We start from the raw sequence: 20,736 nt of genomic DNA, 5'->3' as shown, positions 1-20,736 counted from the left end.
TCTCTTTCCTTTTTTTTTTTTTTTTTTTTTTTTTGAGACAGAATCTTGCTCTGTTACCCAGGCTAGAGTGCAGTGATGCAATCTTGGCTCGCTGCAACCTCTGCCTCCCAGGTTCAAGTGATCCTCCTGTCTCAGCCTCCCCAGTAGCTGGGACTACAGGTACATGCCACCACACCGAGCTAATTTTTTGCATTTTTAGTAGAGACTGGGTTTCACCATGTTACGCATGATGGTCTCAATCTCTTGACCTCATGGTCTGCCCACCTCAGCCTCCCAAAGTGCTAAGATTATAAGTGTGAGCCACTGCGCCCAGCCTGTTGAATTTATTTCTAAGAAAACATGTATTTAGATGTTACTTTAAATGACACTGTTTTTTACTTCCTTTTCCAAATGCTCGTTGCTAATATACAGAAATACACAAGACTACTTATATTGAGCTTATATTCTGTGACATTATCAAACTCACTAATTACTTTTGGTAGATTTTTGTAGATTTCTGGGATTATTAACATACACAGCCATTATCTGTGAATAAAGACAATTTCAATTCTTCCTTTTCAATCTTTTCAATACTTTTATTTTTCTTACCTTATTGCATTTAGATCTCTAGTATAATGCTGAATTGAAAGCGTACCAACAGATATTCTACTTTTTTTTCTGATTTAATAGAAAAGCATTCAATTTTATGCCATTTAATATGATGTTACCTGTGAGTTTTTTTCAAATCTATCCTTAACGGGGTTGGAAGTGTTGCCTTCTGTTTTTATCATGTTGAGAGTTTTCTGGGATTTGTTTTTATAAAAATCATGAAAAAAGTTTTCAATTTTGCCAAATGCTTTTACTGTGTATGATAAGGTTATCATACGGTTTTTCTCTTTTGCCCTGATAATATACAAAATTATATTTTTTAAATATAAAAAAGATTTCTTGAATCAAGCCAGGACAGTTTTTTTAATTATAAAATTTAACAAATATATCGAAATATAAATTACATGCAATTGAGATTAAAGTATAATAAAGTATATTAATGTGTATAATTAAAGTGTATAATTTTAAGAGCTTGAGCACAGTATACACAAGTCAAAGAGACATGACAGAAAATACTAAGGATTCCTCAGTATATGTGATTTATCTTGGTGAATGTTCTATGTGAGTTTGAGAAGAGTTATTTGTTAGCTATTCTTAGATGTATTTTGCTTAAATGTCAACTTGACTAGCTTGTGTCATTGATTGTGTGAATTAACTTTGTTCTAGTGGGCAGGAAAATTACTGTCTGATCACTTTGGACTTATGTGGACTTGGTTTATGTTTTATTAAAATGAACGCATGGAAAACCCACAGCATTTCCCAAGACCCTCTAATTTGGCAATCCCCAATCCACCGCTTTGTGGATTTTGTCAGGGTTTGGTTTTAGGCTTTACTAGGGTTGGTCTAGAATAGGCCTTACTGTAAAGTGTGACACTTATTCCTAAAGCACAGTCATTCTAGTGTCTCAGTTGGATACCCGGGTGCTAATGAGGTGTGTGTGAGTTCTTCCCACCCTGGATGGCAGAAACTCCATCATCCATTCCCCAACCCTCCTCCACCTCAACTACCTCTGGTCCAAACTCAATTTGATAGCAGCCACCCCTCTGTTAAATCTGTTTGTCTTTTCCTTGTGCAGGTACAGTCCCGTCCTTGATAAGTATGCACATGGAACCCCTCATGGACTTCGACAGCTGCCCCTCTGAACAGCTGTCTCCTCATTGCTGCCCTGCCCCACAGACTGCAGTTGCTTCAGTGGACTTGAACTCTCATCTCTGCCTTCTCACCTCAGTGGGGCTGTCCTGCTCTGAGTGGACTCCAGCCCACGACGCAGCTGCTGAAAAATTCTCCCTAAAGAACTAGGAAATCATGGGGCTCCCCCCTTAAGTTTCCTGTTGTACTGCCTGTTGTCCACTGTCTGAAAACAATTTTATGGTTGTTTATGGAGGCAGGATTAATCTAATATGATTTATTCTAGCAGAAACAACCAGAAATCTGTTATACTCTTTTAATTACTGTGTCTTTAAAATATTATGGTCGAATCCTAAGATGACCCCCAGTGATCTTTGTTCTCATATAATCACTTCTTCCTGACTGTAGATAAAGGCCAGTGACATCACTCCTGTGATGGTGTTACAATTTATGGCAAAAACAAGTTAGCAGATATAATCGAGATCTCAGATCAGTCAAATTTAATATAGAGAGATGATCTTATGAGCTTGACCTAATGAAGGTGAGTTCTTTGGAGGGACTGAGGTCTTCCTGGAGAGATGTGAAGTGAAGGAGGGTTTCCATAAAGGGCGAGTCTCCTCTTCTGGCTGGAGGAAGCATGTATTGGGAACATGGGACGCCTCCAGGAGCAGCGAGAGGCCCCTGGCTGACAGTCAGCAAGAAAACAGAGATCTCAGTTCTACAGTCACAAGGAACTGAACTCAGCTGACAACCTGAGGAAACTACAGAGCAAGTTCTTCCCCAGAAACTCCAGAAAAAAACCCAGCCTAATTTCAGCCTGTGAGGCCCTGAGAAGAAGACCCAGCTAATCCAGGCCTCAACTTCTCATCTGTGGATACTGCAAGAAAATAAATCAGTCTTATTTTAAGCCTGTAAAAGCTAGCAGTAATTTAGCACGCAGCAATAGAAAATTAATACAAACAAAATGGAGAAGACGTTGGAGTGGGGACAAAAATGAAACGGTGGGAGAGGGATGCCTGTATGCTGATATGGTTGATGCCTGTATGGTTGACTTGGGTCTACCATTCCTCATCTAATTAGTTTTGGTCTATTAAGGTGCATAGCTACACACAAATATTGGTACTAGGTTGAAACCAGAGGAGTAAGATATTGCATTCTTCAGAGTAGATGAGAACACTCTGAATTTGGGGTCACTGGATCATAAGTCATATAGCAGGTCCCTCTGGGAAGGCCTAGAGGAAGATTTACAGGATACACTTGAAACAACATTGAAGGCTTCTTTGTTCCCCAGAGGGACCCAATCTCCTCTCAGTCAAGAAGATCCAAGTCTCTGAACTGGATGCCAAGTTATAAATTCCCACTATACTGACTCCATCAAGCTTCTGTCCTCAGAACTAGAGTTTATCAATAAAAGATGGACTCATGGGAATCTAGGCATTTATTCTCCTATTTTATACAAATCAGTTAATGTGTATGAACAAAACAGACTTTGAAGAAAGAAAGTCACAGCTGCCACAGGAAAACAGCTTCGACATCCTCATCAGTCATCAGGGGTGTTCTGTTGGGAGGACTTGATATGAGGCTTTCCTCATCATGGGCTAGTACAGACTCGGGGGAAATGTCACCAAGTCTTCAATTCGGAGTGTAGCAGCCTGGGCTGTTGATTCATTAGGCCTCCTGCTGCTGGAGATGCAAGTAGTGCATTTTCATGGCCACCACAGGTGTCCTTAGGTTACCATTCTTCAGAGCCAGAATCTAACAAGCCACTGAAGCTCTGAGTATTTCCCTTTCCTCAGTCACCCACATAAATGGCTTCAGGTCCTTCAGGGGGAGGCCTGAAGGAAGATTGACAGCATACACTTGCGGCAACATTGAAGGCTTCACTCTTCCTCAAGGGATCCATCTCCCATCAGTCAAGAAGCTCCAGGTATCTCAACTGGATGCCAGGTCATAAATTCCCACTATGGTGACTGCATCAGGTCTCTGTCCTCACAACTAGAGCTTTTCTATTATTACAAAAGTTCATTTCTTACTACATTTCCCATCCATTACATTCCCAGACACCTCACAATGATTAGTAACCACCACATAACCCTACCTCTCAAGGAAATCCCTCCCGCCTTGTCTCTAGATGGCCAAGTCCCACGGCCTGTCCTCTACTCTTCCAGAACCCTGTTCTTCTCACGGACAGCAGCAAGGGCAAATCCATGCAGCATCTCCCACCATGACCTCCAGTTTGCAGACGGTAGGTACCACAAGAACTTGACAGTCACGCCACTGTTCCCCTCACCTGTGCATTTCTTAATGCCTTGGTGAGGAGAATGTTTCTGGATCTTCCTTGATGGGAGCTAAAGGAACAAAGGTAAATAATGCTATGGGACCCACTGAGAATTGGGGCTATGGAGGAGTGACCACTGAAGTAACAGACAGATGCAACTATTGCCAGATACTCAGTGCCAGAGCAGGGAGGGAGAGGGAAGAAATACAGACCTCACCTTCCTCTCATTTCCAGGCTCCATCAGGTGCCCTCCATTGCTAAACCTAACTAGAAGTGTGTACGCAGGGGAGCCAGGGATGCATTCTAGAAGGGACAAGCACCAAGTGGCATAAGACAGGATGGAAATGAGTGGAGAGTGGATCTGTGGGAAGCAGGAGGGGATGTTATGGGGAAACAAAAGGAGAATACTAGCTAATAAGGCTAGGTGACACTAACATTCCAAAGTCTGTGCTCATATTCAGAAAAGAAAGTTCAGCATAAAGTACTAAACCAGAAGTCAAGATACTGTATTTTCAACTGCTGTTCCAACAGCTGCATTATAAAGGGCCAGTTTATGTCATGCCTTTCTAATTTGACCTAAAGTGCCAGGTGGCATTGGGGCTGGCACAGCCTTGCTCAATTATGTCTTGAGGAGTACACAGAGACAGCCAGGCTGAGGGAAGACACAAGAGAATAGAAGAGATGCTCTCAGGGAACGAGAGACCACACGGCCCCAGAGTCAGGGGCAGCATCAGCCACTGTCGGCTGCTCATTTTCCCAGACACAGCCCACAAGCCTCAGCCATGCTGTGCTTTGCAAGACGTTTCTTCACCTTTTCAATAAACCTGCCTGAATTGAAGCTGACGGGGGTTCATTTCTCCTTCATCATTAATGAAATTCTTCATCGCAACAATCTCCAATGAATTTTGGGCACAGCAGGCAGGCCCATCCCTGCTTCTGTTCCACTGTGTCCCCTGTAGCTTGAAAAGGAGGATGTACTGAACTACCACCAAATGTTCCTCTGGTTCTGATATTCTGTTATTCTGGTTTCTTTTTGGCTACTTTGGTTTTGGAAGCATGCATCCTAAGGCATCCAGTTGAACAAACTTTGTCTACTGTGTCCAGGCATTCCTGGTGGGATTTCAGATAAGACACTCTTGGGTTGCTACACTCACAACCACTGAACCAATTCTATGACCATCTGTTTCATGGCCACATGTCTGTTCATTTTATACCAACATAAAGGGAGGGGACAGACAGCAAACTCGCATGTTATAAATTGTATCATCTTAAAAAGGAAATAAGGCAACACTTTACGATAAAACCTTAAGATGCATTAAATTTAAGTCTAATGCAATAAAGAATGCCCATAAAATTCCTATTTAAAGAATGTTTAGAAAATTGTTGAACAATGGACATCATCATTTAAAGTGATATGAAGAAACCTTCTCAGCTAAACATATGGGCTAGGTTAGAGAGAAAGATAGAGGACCCATCTCTGCCCTGGAAAAACTACTGGTAGCATCTTTCAAAAAGCTCTCTGTGTTTGAGTATGCACCTTGATCCACAGGCTCACATTTGATCCCAACAGGCAGCTGCTTCTTGGCATTAACATTGGATTCCCTACTAGTAAATCTTACCAAGATATGAGTTTCTGCAGATACGATATTATTTTGTTTGACCATCCTTATCTTCAAAGGTTACCAAGAAGGAACAAAGAATTTATTTACCTCCCCAAGGGTAAAGATTTTACCAATGAGACACTTTCTTACTATGACACCAGGGCCCCCTATGCCCTGTTCACTTCAGTGCCCTTTGTGCCCTGACAGAAGCTCATGCTGGTCACAGAATTCCTTATATGATTAACCTCCTTCCTGAATCCCAACTTCATGCTGGTGGTCATGACAGGTGTCCTGTATCCCATGCTCATGTCCCTGAAGTCATCAGCCTGTCTCCAGTTAGAAAAAATTACATGTATATAGACAGGCCTCTTAGGAAGTAGCAAAAGCTTTCTCACCTTCATACATTAAGGTTTGGAATGTATAATAGTATACACACTTTGGGGAAAAATGTCTGGCATCTTCTTACAGAACTAAACAATGACCTACTCTATGACTCAGTAATTCCTAAGCATTTATCCAAGAGAAATTCAAACATATGTCCAGAAAATGATTTATACAAGAATGTTCATAGCACTTTTATTCATAATAGGAAAAACTGGAAACATTCAAGCATCTGTCAATACAAGAATGGATCAATAAACTGTGATACAGTCATTCCATGGAAAGCCTAAAGGAACAAACTGTTGACACACAAAACAACATGGATGAATCTCAAAAACATCTTGAGTGCAATAGGAACCATACACAAAAGAGTGTGAGAATAGAGATGAACAATCATGGTCTCAAGAAATGCAGAGCAGAGAGCCCAGAGGCAAAGACTCACAGGACATCGGGTCAGTCCCAGGCTGTGGATCCTAATTAAGAAACTCCTGCTGGATTTTGCCCAGTTTCATTTCCAAACTATTGTGGGTCAGTGACTTCTTTATCCCTTCCTTATTCCCTCATTTTGAACTAGAATCACTGTAGTTGTTATTCCATGTCTGTCCCGTCATTTCACATTCGGGGCAGATAAGCTGTTCATACCGTTTCACAGCTCGACGGAGGAAAGGGAATTATGTCAAGGATCTGTACTAAACGGACACCCTCAGAAGCCTCATCCACTGGCCGGGCGCGGTGGCTCAAGCCTGTAATCCCAGCACTTTGGGAGGCCGAGACGGGCGGATCATGAGGTCAGGAGATCGAGACCATCCTGGCTAACACGGTGAAACCCCGTCTCTACTAAAAAAAAAATACAAAAAACTAGCCGGGCGAGGTGGCGGGCGCCTGTAGTCCCAGCTACTCGGGAGGCTGAGGCAGGAGAATGGCATAAACCCGGGAGGCGGAGCTTGCAGTGAGCTGAGATCCGGCCACTGCACTCCAGCCTGGGCAACAGAGCGAGACTCCGTCTCAAAAAAAAAAAAAAAAAAAAAAAGCCTCATCCACACCTGGTGTGGATGTTTTAAATAGGATTTTAAACTTTTCATCTGATGTGTTCTACATGACATTTTTCATGTTGAACTAATGCTTTAATGACATGAGATTGGGAAACCTTAGGGGAGAGGGTGAATGCATTTCGCAGTTGGGGGAATGTGAATACTGCGGTAGATGGAATTTCTGAAATGGTCCCCGAACATGCCACACCCTTGTCTCTAAAGTTCGTTAAGGTGATGAGACACCATTCCTGTGATTATGTTGTTATATGCCAGTTATATGACTTTAAGCTGGTGTGGTTACCTGCATGAACTGGATCTAATCACATCACTCCATACATGACAACTTTCTGGGGCTGGTTGGAGAAGCTGAAGTTAGAGAAGATAGGAGCTTGAGAAGGACTCCATGAGCTGCTATTGGTTGATAAAGGAAAAGACAGATAAGGAGGAAAGCAGGGGACCTCTGAAGTCAGAGTGTCTCCTGGCTGACAGTCAGCAAAGATGAAGGGCCCTCAGTCCCCCACAAACAAGAATAGGAACTCTTTCAATATCTGTAGTGAACTGGGAGAAATAGCTTAAGCTCTAGAAGAAAACACAGCCAGCCCATTCCTGGATTTTTGCCTCACATGACTCTGAGCAGAGAACCCAGACACTTCATTCCAGACTTCTGTGGTTTCAAACCACTGGTTTACAGTAATGTGATCATTGACAGCAAGAGAAAACTAGTACAGGTATCTGTCTCTCCTCTTGAATTTCAATTTCAGATACATGGATGCTAACCCCTCTATGAGAGAAAATCAATCAACCAATCAATGAATGAAAGAACTACTGCAAAAATATTGCCCTCACTCTTATGTGGCTGTTCCAGAGCCCTTGCCACCTGAAGAAGACAATGAGGGGTATTTCAGGCACATGGGGAGCATGGCTTTACCGTTATCAATCACATTTCTGAAAGCATAAAAATGGTTCGGGTCGGGCCGTGGCTCATGTCTGTAATCCTAGCACTTTGGGAGGCCAAGGCAGGTGGATCACTTGAAGTCAAGAGTTAGAAGCCAACCTGGCCAACACGGAGGAACCTTGTCTCTACTAAAAATACAAACATTAGCCAGGCGTGGTGGCAGGCATCTATAATCCCAGCTACTCAGGAGGCTGAGGCAGGAGAATCACTTGAACCCAGGAGGTAGAGGTTGCAGTGAGCTGAGATCGCACCATTGCATTCCAGTCCATGGAATAGAGAAAAACTCCATCTCAAAAAGGAAATAAATAAATAAATAACAAATAAAGATAGTTCATTACTTAACTCCACATATTATTACATGAAAATGTATCATCTCGATTTTAACAGCAGATTTTTCAAAATTCCTTTTCTTGTGCTCACCAGACAAGGTCAGGTAGGAAATACCAGTCAGCAACACAGATGAACCAATTCAAGGAGAGCCATAACCAGGACTACTGTTATGTTTCCCAAAAAAACCATCCCTAGAATGCAATCTCTTCTCTACTTGTCACAAAATGAATACAATAGTCCACTATATAAAGTCCCAAACACATGAAAATGTAAATAGAATGTAGTCTGCTTTCCAAATATTCATTCTATTCAGACCCAGTCATGGGGACCAGGGATTAGGAAACGACTACAAAGAGGTTCAAGGGAATTTGGGGAAGCGACAAAATGTGCTGAAGTAGAAACTCTGCTGATGGCTGCACAATTCCATAAATCAGCTGAAATCACTGAGTCGTATGTTGACAACGGGTGACTTTTATAACAAGCAATTCTTTAAACGAACTTTTGGGTTTCTATTCCAACGCAGAAAGAGCTAGGGAGCCATCACTTGTCCTCACAGCTAGCAAAAGGCTACAAGGTGCAAAACCCTAAGAATCCTAGGAGATAACATTCAAGAAAATCTCACGGATCTTGGGTTCAACGATGGCTTCTTAGATACAAAACCAAAAGCACAATATACTAATGAAAAAAAATTAAGTTGAATCTCATTAAAATTAAAAACTCTGCTCTGTGAAAGACACTGTTAAGAGAATGGAAAAAGCAAGATACAGACTGGCAGAAAATATTTACAAAATAATCGGATAGGAAAACTTCTCTCCAAAATATATGAAGAATTCTGAGAACTAAACAACACAAAGCCAAAAAAAAAAGAAAAAATTGGTGAAAGATCTGAACACCTCATTAATAAGATACGCAGATGGCAAATAAGCATATGAAAAAGATGCTCAAAATCATTTGGCGTTAGGGAATTGCACATTAAAACAAAAACGAGATATCACTGTAAACCTACTAGAATGGCTAAAATTCAAAAAGGTGAACACACCAATGCTGTCAAAGATGAGAAGCAACCAGAACTCTCCATAGCCAGTAGAAATCAAAAGGGTACAATCACTCTGGAAAACTTAAGTTCACTCAGAATCCTGCACATAAGTAGTTACAGCAATTTTATTCATAATTGCCAAAAGTTGGAAGTACCAAGTGAATGAATAAGCAAACTGTGTTGTAGCCCCACAATGAAATCTGATTCAGTGATTTTAAAAAGCAAGCTATCAAGCCATGAAAAGACATGCAGGAACTTAAAATACATAATGCTAGAAAGAAGTTAGTCTGGAAACCTACATACTGTACAATTCCAACTTGAGGACATTCTTGGAAAGTCAAAAAGATAGTAGTAAAATGATGAGTGGTAGTCAGGAGTGGAGGAGAGGTAGACGCATGAAATTGGGAAGCACAGGGAATTTTCAGCAGTGAAATTATCTTGCATGATGCTATATTGGGGATTTAGGACATTACGTAATTGCCAAAACACATAATCTGTGAAACTCAGATGAACTCTAATGTAAACTATGGACTTTAGTTGATAATGATGTATCAATAGCAGTTCATCAATTGTAACGAATGAACCACACTAATACAACATACTTATAGGGGAAATTGTGTGCTGGAGGACATGGGAGCCTAGGGGAACTCTCTGTACTATCCACTCAATTTTTCTGTAAACCTATAACCATTCTAAAAAATAATGTCTATTAATTTTTTTTTTAAATAGGATGCAGCAGTCGCATATCAAGGTTTTGGTGGCATCCTGTTATTGTGTGGTTAGTACTTGGCATTGAAGTGCACCAACCTGGAGTCAGAGCAGTTGGAGATTTCCAGGCCTGTGCCATTTACCTCGAATCCTGGGGTGCCCCGGAAAACAGCAGATCAGTTAGGGAGAAGCAGCCTCAGCAATCTAGATAGTGCAGGTTTGTGGTAAAGACACATACAAACCATCTGGGTGGGCAGACCTTGGTGAAGACTAGAAACCACTGAGACTCAGCAGCGGCCCCAGTGGAACCCACAAATCAAAGGAGGGGCTGGGAGGAGCTAAGGGCTACTGGACGAGCTCCCTGCCTGCAAGACAGAAGCAGCTCCAGAGATTCTGGTAAATAATGTAGGTTTCAATACAGTGTGACCTACTCAAAAAAGCAGAGAGAATGAAAAGGAAAGAAAAAGAGAGAGCATGAGAAAGAAAGAAAAAGAAAAGCAGAAAGGAAGAAAGGAAAGAAGGGAGGGAGGGAAGGAGGAAGGAAAGGACGAAGGGAGGAAGGGCGGGAGGGAAAGAATAAAGAGAGAGAAAGAGAGTTGGAGGGAAGCAGGGAAGGAAGGAAGGGAGAGAGGGAGGGAGGGAGGGAACAAATTCACATGAAGATGAGAACATTGGGGAACTTACACCACCAATATTTTCCATTAACAGGAACATGCTAACTAGTTACTAGAGAAAGACGCACTACTGTAAAACCATATACTGTCCATGGGGTACAACCCGTTCCTCCTCCTCTGAAACACATTCTCTCGCCCACTATTGCCAGAGGCACTGAGTCTTATCTTCGGATAAGTTCTGCCCACAAGAATGAGAGGAGATAGTGGACCCCAGAACACCAGGCCACGACCGTCCCTACTGATCCTTGTCCACTCCAGAAGTTACCTGGCTGCAGTTAGTGGCCTCAGCCCCTGGGTCTGATGTCATCCATTTGCCTTTCTCACTGGACTTCTCTCCTTGCACTGGCTCCCACTCCCCCAGGACCTGGTGGGCGGCCACGTGAGAAGGACACAAACAGGCCATGCCCCTTTCGTTCTCCCCCTCTCAATGCCTGCAGTGGTGGGTTCCGTGGGGTAGTGGCCTGAGATTTATTCATTATGGGGCCTCCAGTCCAGAGCAGGGCCTGCTACCTAATAGTCACCCCATGAAAGCTCAGGGAAAGAAGGCATCCACCACAAGGTCCTGGGGAACCAAGAATTCCACTGCGGCCCATAAATTCTACATCCTACAGGATTCTGGAATGAGAGATGGGACAGGTCTTCAAAAGTGGCCACTCTTTCAACCCATTATACTGGCAACTGAGCCATGTTTCCCCATCCTGGACACATCTAGAGGGCACCGCCTAAAACCAGACACATCTCCCCATCCAGGAGAGAGTAGGGGCCTGAGCCTGGGGGATGCAGGGGGACAGGGAGGAGATGAGCCACGAAAGCTGAAGAAGAGAAAGCAGGTGAAAGGGGACAGCAGGGTGGAAACAGAGAGAAAAGGGGGCAGACAATGGGGGTTGAGAGGGGAAGAGCGAGGAGAGGGATGCAGATCTAGCTACTGAGGAAAAGTCTTGGAGAGAACACTGTCCTCTCCTGAAGTAAAATCACTTCCACCTGACCACGGCACTGCAGGTTGTGGGCAGCACACGCTGTGAATATTGGTTCATTGATTTAACAAATACTTACTTCATATCTGTTTCATGCCAGGCAAGGCCCTGCGATCTTTAGGGACCTTGGCATCTTCCCTTCACATCTGAGTCACAATAGAAAGAGGACTCTCTGACCCCATCGAGCCAGCAATGCCTCGGGATTTTCACCTGTTGGATCCGGCAGCTCTTCTTATCGGCCCACACCGTGTGAGGCTGCTCTTGGTGCACCAAATGGGGAAGTTTCTGCATCAGTGCCTCGGAGAGTCCACCGGAAGCCCTGGACAGTGGGAGTCGGTGGCACTCCAGCGTGGAGGCCAAGAGCACACAGCACTGAAGCTGCAGACACCCTCACGAAGACAGGAAGGGACAATCGGCTGGTGAGACCCTGGATCACCAGGAACCTTCACCTGGGTTGAAACAGGATTTGCCTTCAGATTGCCTGTGAGATAAAAGAGAGAAATCAAGGTTAACATTGAGATTTGGGGCTTCAGCAACTTGAAGGATGGAGCTGCCATTTACGGAAACTGGGAAGACCCAGGGAATAGCGGCTTGAAAGGTGGTGGGGAACTAGAGTTGGTTGGGTTTCTGTCATATGTAATCAACAGTCCTGACCAGACTGGGCAATATAGTAAGACCCCATCTCTGAAAATAAAAACTGAAAAATTAGCCGAGCATGATGGTGCACACTTGGAGTCTCAGCTACTCAGGAGGCTGAGACAGGAAGATTCCTTGAGACTTCAGTTAGAGGTTAGTGAGCTATGATGGCACCACTGCACTCCAGCCTGGGGGGAAAAAAAATAAAGAGTCCTGACTAAATACTTGAGTAGCCAGGGAAGTTTTCACAAAGTAAGTAATATTTGAGGCACATCTTAGTGAACGAGAATTCGATTATTACTGTTAGGGAATTAAGAGAGTGTGGGTGTAGTTAGTTAATGCTTACTGAACTATCGTTGGAATCTCATCTACTGCTCTATCTGTTCTATCTGTACACATATATTCTATATGCTGTCTCGCTGAGCTTTCGCTAGGTTATGCTACAGTAACAAAAGCCCCAAAATCTTAGCAGCTACCCACACAAAGCTTTATTTTTTATTGATGTTTCCTTTTATGGCAGGTTGACTGTGACTCTGCTCTATACAAGCTATTTTATTTGTTAGATGGTGAAAACTGTGATACTTGGAGATTGCTGAATATGGTATTAGTATGTTCATTCATTCACTCATTTAACAAATATTTATTCATTATCTGTTTCATGCCAGGCAACGTCAAGTACTGAGAATACTGTGGTGAATAAAAGAGACAAAATCTCTAATTTCCAGGAGCTAATATTGAAAATAAGATTAAAGACAAACAAAATAATCATAACAACAATGAATATTATATTCATAAATATAGCTGTAAGAGATTTTAGTAAATCTTTTAAATTACAAAAACGTAAAAATTATTAAAACTAAAATGACCAGGTTTGATGACTGATGCCTGTAATCCCAACACTTTGGGATGCCAAGGTGGGAGGATCATTTGAGCCCAAGAGTTTGAAACCAGTCTGGGCGCTACAGGAAAACCCTGTCTACAAAGAAATAGAAAATTAGCCAGGTATAGTGGTGCATTCCTGTAGACTCAGCTACTAAGGAGGCTGAGGTAGGAGGACTGCTTCAGCCTGAGAGATCAAGGCTGTAGACAGCCATGATCATACCACTGCACTCCAGCCCGGGTGACAGAGCGAGACACTGTCTCAAGAAAAAAAAAAATTATTTGATGTAGTCCTCAAACTATTATGTAGAATACTATTGTTTACATCACATCACATGAGTCCTTTCAATGGCTGAACACTTATTTCAGTGCGATCCAGAAAGCTTTCCTGGGAACTAAGTGCACCTAAGAACAATTCAGTATGAAAGAGTTACTGCCTTGTCAGGAAGATTGTAAACATTTAAAAAGGCAAATAAATAAATAAAAGAGTGAAAACTGTAGCTCTGTGAGGCTCAAATAACATCTCATTCAAGTCACAATGAACATCGTGCAATCATTCTGAACACCATATAATTCACTTAATACATTTTGCCTGAACGTCCAACACATCTGAATGACCAGCACCTGTATGTAGCCAAGAAATTGACAATCATTTATAAATTATCACTTATGACTCCATCTGCTCTACGCACTTATTTTTTTAATTTTATTCATTTATTTATTATTTTTATTTTTTGTAGAGATGGGATCTCACTATGTTACCCAGGTTGGTCCAGAAACAGAAACAGACCCACACTAATTTCAGAAATCAGATGACTATACAGTCATTCGATTTATGAAAAAACGTGCCACATGGTGCAGAAGGAAAAGGATGGTCTTTTCAATAAATGGTGCTGGATCAAGCAGACACATCCGTGTAGTAAATAGTGAATCATAGCCAAGTGGGGTGGCTCACGCCTGTAATCCCAGCACTCTGGGAGGCTGAAGCAGGCAGATTACTTGAGCCCAAGAGTTCGAGACCAACCTGGGAAACATGCTGAATCCCCATCTCTACAAAAAATACGAAAATTAGCCAGGCATGGTGGCGCACGCCTACAGTCGCAGCTACTCAGGAGGCTGAGGTGGGAGGATCGCTTGAGCCAGGAGGTGGAGGTTGCAGTGAGCTGAGATCCTGCCACGGCACTCTAGCCTGGGCAGTAGAGTGAGGCCCTGCATGGAAAAAAAAAAAAAAAAACAAACAAAACCTAAAATAAAATTGCTATAAGGTTAACACAGAAAAATTTATTCATACTCTTAAGTTAGGCATTGACTTCTTAAGCAGGACACAAAAAAGCAGTAACCATAAAGGAAAAGATTGATAAAGTATAATTTCATTAAAATTAAGAATCTCAGGCTGGGTGCAGTGGCTCATGCCTGTAATCCCAACACTTTGGGAGGCCAAGGCAGGTGTATCACTTGAGCCCAGGAATTCCAGACCAGCCTATGCAATGTGGCAAAACCCCATCTCTACTAAAAATACAGAAAAGAGCTGAGTTTGGTAGTGCTCCTCTGTAGGTCCCAGCTACTTGGGGACTGAGGCAGGAGGATCACTTGAGCCTTGAGAGGACAATGTTGCAGTGAGCTGTGATTGTGCCACTGCACTCCAGCCTGGGCAATAGAGTGAGATCCTGTCTCAAAAAGAAAAAAAAAGTTAGAGAATCTCCATTCATGAAAAAACACCATTAAAAGAGTGAAAAAGCAAGCTACAGATTGAAAAAAGGGAAATGCAATACATATACATCCTAGAAAGGATCCATATCCAGAATAAAGTATTACAAATCAACAGAAAAACGTATCAATGAAAACTGGATAAAAAGATTTAACAGGCACTTCACAAAAGAGGACATATAAATGGCAATAAAAGATACTCAATCTCAATACCAGGAAAACACAAAATGAAACCACACTGATATATTACTGCTCCCCTACTAAAATGGCAAAATAATTTTTAACTGACAGCATCAGCAAGGATGTGGGGTAACCACAATATCCCTGCTAAATGGTATAACCACTTTGGGAAAATTTTCAACAATATGTAATACTAAAGTTTTATCATTCATATGCCTCTAAAACCTACAATGCCACTCCTACAAATATACCCCAGTCTAGTAATGTTCTATTTCTTTATCTGTGGTGGTTCACTTGGTAAAAATTCGTTACCTGTACTTTTTTTTTTTTTTTTTTGAGCAAGGTCTCACTCTGCCATCCAGGCCAGAGTGCACTGCCATGATCACGGCTCACTGCAACCTCAACGACCCGGGATCTGGTGATCCTCCCACCTCAGCCTACGGGGTAGCTGGGACTACAGGCACACACCACCACACACAGCTAACTTTTGTATTTTTAGTGGAGATAGGGTTTTGCCACGTTGCCCAGGCTGGTCTGGAAATCCTGGGCTCAAGTGATCTACCCACCTTGGCGTCCCAAAGCGCTGGGATTACAGGTATTATCTACTGCGCCCGGACCACCTGCACATTTAAAATTGTGAACTTCTGTATACTTGAGTAACTTTTTGAAGATTTCTTTGACACGAAGTTCTCAGAAATCTTAAAGCTAGCACGTCACAATAGAAAAAAAGAGCTTCTGGTTCACTGGTGAAATTTTACTAATAACATTTAAAAACAAAAAGAAAGCTGCTAACACATATCAGCTCAGAACAAAGGCAAAACACTACCAGCAGATCACTTTTCTTTAACTTCCTGAAGCACTGGGATTCATTCTTTCGGCAAAGAAAGAATGAACAACACTGGAACCCAAAGAAAAGATACCACTGCAAGAAAAGACTTCTTTGGAAAACAGCTCTAGCAGCAAAAGATAGGAGGAAAGCAAGGAAACCATGCCAAAAGCCTTGGTTAACTCTTCAGTGAAAGGACGCCAAATGAGATGATCTAAGAAGCTAGAAAGACAGACAGACAGACAGACACAGGGAAATCACAGCAACTCTTTGGAGGGCAAACACCAACCCCACAATCCAGCCTACTGGAAACTGCGATTAACTTGAGGCTTGCCCCACTAGTCATGAGGTGATTCAGTGATGGCTACAAACGCTCCTCATGTGCATCCTGGACCTGGCACACCTGGCTTGCCCATCACCAGCCTAGAGACACCGCCAGGAGCAGAATCCCAGGGGCCAATAAAAATCTCAATTTTGCAAGTCAGGGGCACGAGCCCTCTCGCCTCTCAGGTCCGCAGAGGGAACCGATTTCCGGCCTCCAAGGTGCGGTGCGGGGGTCAGTGTCCTCCACACGATATACGAGGATGTGCCCTCCAAGCTGCTCCGTCCCTCCACCCCCTGGGATGCCACAGAACACCTCCAGGGAGTTTCTTCCCCAGCGCCCAGGAGATGTGGGCTGCAGGGCGGCAGCAGCAGGCGAAGAATCCTGCACAGGAAACTTAGGCCTCCGCGTGCACACACCCGCCCCCCACGCGCCATGGCGGCCGCGCCTCGACCCAGCTGTGCGCCTGCGGGTCCCGGATTCACCGCCTGCCCGGCCTGGCGCAGCGCCCTCACCTCGGAAACCCTGGGTGGACGTCGCGGTAAACCTTAACTTCCCATCCAGAGGGCAGCCCCGCCGCTGCGCTCAGGCCCGCTCCTGGCGCCGCAGGTCCCCGGTCCCGCGTTCCCAAAAACACCGCGCTCACTTAGAAGCTCAGGCAGCCTCGCGACCCTCACCTACCTCTGCCAGTACCGCCGCTGTCTCAACCGCCACCCAGCCCCTCGCCTGCGCCCGCTTGCTCCTCGGGGTTCGGCGCTGCAGCCTCAGGAGAGCCCAAGGCGCAGGCGCGGCGGGGCCTTAAAGGGACCCAGCTGCCTCTACCGCACAAGGGGTTCCAGCAGGTTAGCGGCCTCCTCGACCAAGAAAATGAGTTAACCGAGGGAATGGACCGAGTGCAGCGGGACCGGGAAATCCCTCTCTCCCCTCCGCCTCTCTTTCAAAGCAGCAGCCCGCGACCCTGCAAATCGCTGATTTCCCCGGCCACTTGAACCGCCCCTGCCAGGTTAAAGAGGCAGAAGACACACTCCCTCGGGGGCCCGGGGCGACCCCGCGCTTAGGACTGCAGGCCTGGCGCTGCCGCACCGGCCCGAGTCTGACCTCCCGCCAGGGCACGCGGTGCAGACTCGCAGGCTTCAGAAGGCAGCCCCCAGCTCCCCCGAGAGGTGGCCTTAGGTCACTCGCTAAAACAATAACCAACGTGTCAATGGCACTTGTAAGTATTTTCTAACTTAAATTTATAACAGATTTTGCAGATGGGCTTCCACTGAAACAAGCCTTTGAGAAAAAGAAAAACTTTTTTTCCAACAAGATTAGGAAATACCAAGAAATAGGAAGTAAAGCCATGCAGTCCACCCAGCTAACAACTTTGAAAACTTGGAATTTTATCTAAGGCAAATGTTTGCATAACTTTAGGTCATGCCATTATTTAAAGTCAATTTCAATTAACAATTTCATTGCAATTGAATTCATCTTGTATAAGAAAACTAAGATACATCCCTGATAATCTACCTCACCCCTCCTATATTCTATCCATCAGCAAATCCTACTGGTTTTTACTTTCCAAATTTTCCTTGAATCTGTCCTCTTCTATCTCCTCCATCACCACCCTAGTCTAGGCTACCTTCACCTGGGGAGTTGGGGTGGAGAGACTACTGACCTAGTCTTCTTGTGGTTTACCCATATTCCCTTTATCACCTCTCTAATCTCAACACAACAGGCTTTTTCAAAATATAATGTGACCCTGTCACTTCCCAGCCCAAACCACTTCAACACCTTCCCATTCTCTTAGACAAAACCTCCTAACTAACCAAGCCCTGAATGGCCAGGCACCTTGCCCACTTCTCCATCTCTTCTCACTACTCAGACCAATTCCATTCTGTTCTCTCTCCTCCAGCCAAACTGGCCTATTTTAGTCCCTATTTACCAACTTCCTGGCCTCCACAGAGCTTTTGCTTGTGCTTTGCTCTGTGCCTGGAAGGTTCTTCTAACCTCTATCCTTCTGAGAACGGCTGTAGTCTCCACCTCTGAAAAGCACCTTCTGACCTCCCTACAGTGGTGCCTTACCCCTATCACATTGCATGAAACTGTAATCGGGTGGTTATTTTGGGGAATTTTTTTACTATCAGCTAGGTAAGCCCAGGATTTGGTTTTGTTTGGCTCATGGTTTGTATTTCCACATTTGTTAGATACATATTTGTTCATAAATGAGAATGACAGATGCCAGAAGTTGAAGTAAATTTGGCATAAAGTCAGAGAAAGGTAAAATGTCACAATCTGACATTTGGAGTCAGAATGTAGAAACTTCAGTTATATTAAAACTCATTTTATATCATTTTAGGCTGGGTTGTTACAGTAACCTTTAAAACTGAGTGCATAAAGAGCCTTGTATAAACACCTGAATTAATAATGATAAGCCATGGGATGGCCCACATAAAACTAATAACATTGGTTGCTTCAAGACAGGAAGACTAAGCCAGGCACAGTGGCTCATACCTGTAATCCAAGCACTTTGGGAGGCCAAGGCCTGGAGATCATTTGAGCTCAGGAGTTTGAAACTAGCCTGAGCAACTTGGTGAGACCCTGTCTCTACAAAAAATACAAGCAAAATTAGCCAGGCATGGTGGCAGGCACCTGTAGTCCCAGCTATTTGGGAGGCTGAGGTGGGAGGATTGCTTGAGCCCAGAAGGTTGAGGCTGCAGTGAGCCATGATTATGCCACTGCACTCCAGCCTGGACGACCGAGCAAGATCCTGTCTCAAAAAAAAAAAAAAAAGCAGAGAGAGAGAGAGAGAAATGAAGACTGGTGACTGGTGGCTACTGGTGGAAAGGAGATTTTTACTATATGCCCAAAAGGTTTAAAATTGTAACTTTTTTATTTTAAAGTCTGTGAAGATAAATGACACAAAAGAGCACATACCTTCCCATTTATTTGAAATTCTAAAAAGGAGAAAATTAATCTGTGGTGAAAAAATCATAACAGTGGTTCCCTCTGGCAGGGGATTGACTGGGAAGATACATGAGAGAAATTTCTGGGTGGTAAAAATGGTCTCTGTCTTGATAGGGATATGAGTTACGTAAGTGTATTCATTTGTCAAAAAACACACAGGTAACATTTCAATGAATGTAAATTTTACCTTAAAAACTATAAGAATAAATACAAATTTAAAATCTACTAGCTACCACCTAGTTGAGTACTCAACATCTATAGGTATTGGCCCAGGCTATACATACACGATTTCGTTTAGTCCTCATACCGTCCTCATGGGGTAGGTATTATTGTCATAACCCCCTTGCATATGAAGAAGCCAAAATGTAGTAAATACCAAATAACTTGCCTCGATTTATACCCCTGGAAAATGGTGGAAGAGCTTTAAACACCATCAGTCAAATGCCAGAAGTTGTTAAACATTAGACCCTATAGCACTTCTCTGAAATTACAGTATTTTTGGTGTGTGTATATATATATATATACACACACACACACACACTAGATCAAGAGCTTCACAATGATTGAAATCATAGTTTGTCTTTTTGCTTGTTTGAGGTTTATGTTTTTGTTTTATTTCATTATTTTAAAGACTGAGTCTCGGCCGGGCACTGTGGCTCACGCCTGTAATCCCAGCATTTTGGGAGGCCAAGGTGGGTGGATCACTTGAGGTCAGGAGTTCGAGACCAGCCTGGCCAACATGGTGAAACCCTATCTCTACTAAAAATACAAAATTAGCCAGGCGTGGTGGCACGCACCTGTAATCCCAGTTACTCGGAAGCAGAAGTTGAGCAGCGAAAACAAAAGTGAGATAAAAGTAGTGACTAAAAAGCTTATGGCTGGCAAGATCCAGAGCAAACCAGTAAGGGCAGCTCCTCAGAGATAGGCATGCATATGAGAGAGAAAAAGTAGCCTTAAAATGATCCCATGTGATAATCAGCTCATTAAAGCTAATGCATATAGACTGCATATCATGGATATACTTAAAATTATGGGATGAAGATGATGCGGAAGCGCACAAGCGCCAAAGTAACTAAGCAACCCACCTATCAATCAGAAGGCACATGCTGGGTAGAGATTAGGCAGCCCCAGGAAAAGGAGAAAAAAAAAAAAAACTGTAGAAAGATTCAAAGCCCAAAGTTCACCAAACTTACATTGATCTCATTTGCAGAGGTCAGCCCATTCTCCCCTCTCTGAGAGTGTTACTGTGCTTAATAAATCTTTTGCTGCTTTGCTACGTGTGTGTGTCATGTTCAATTCTTTGTTTGAGACACCAAGAACCTGGGACTTCAGAACACCAGCTGGTAACAAAGGTGTGTAAGCTCAGGAGGGAGGAAAGAAAGGGGAAGGGGGCTAGAGCAGATTCAGACATGGGATGCATTCACCGTATGAGGTGAACCCCGGTCTCCAGCGTGGGAGTTGACAATTCTATTACTGAACCATCAGTGTTCCATGTGGTATAACCTCTCATGGGTTAAAAAACAAAAAACAAAAAAACTCTAGTGTTATGAGCAGAC

At 43.4% G+C, this 20,736-nt stretch overlaps 1 protein-coding gene across 6 annotated transcripts in view; it reads right to left on the bottom strand.

Moving 5' to 3' along the window:
• LOC119618246 (NBPF family member NBPF3-like) overlaps nt 1–17,036 on the bottom strand; it is a 49,718-nt gene extending 32,682 nt beyond the window's left edge. For 5 of the 6 annotated variants that reach the window (XM_073008067.1, XM_073008070.1, XM_073008068.1 and 2 more), the window contains exons 1-2: nt 16,916–17,036; nt 11,764–12,165 (exon numbers count right to left, since the gene is read on the bottom strand). The gene's annotated coding sequence lies outside the window, so the exon portion shown is untranslated. Of the gene's footprint in view, nt 1–11,763; nt 12,166–14,223; nt 14,409–16,915 lie in introns of all 6 variants that reach the window. The other variant, XM_073008069.1, reaches the window with a different exon arrangement.
• Between the last annotated feature and the right edge of the window lie 3,700 nt (nt 17,037–20,736).

This window comes from Chlorocebus sabaeus, chromosome 20 (assembly GCF_047675955.1).
Source record: "Chlorocebus sabaeus isolate Y175 chromosome 20, mChlSab1.0.hap1, whole genome shotgun sequence".
Lineage (NCBI taxonomy): Eukaryota > Metazoa > Chordata > Mammalia > Primates > Cercopithecidae > Chlorocebus > Chlorocebus sabaeus.
Note: the sequence above shows the minus strand (reverse complement) of the source record. Positions and strands in the feature narration are given on the sequence as shown.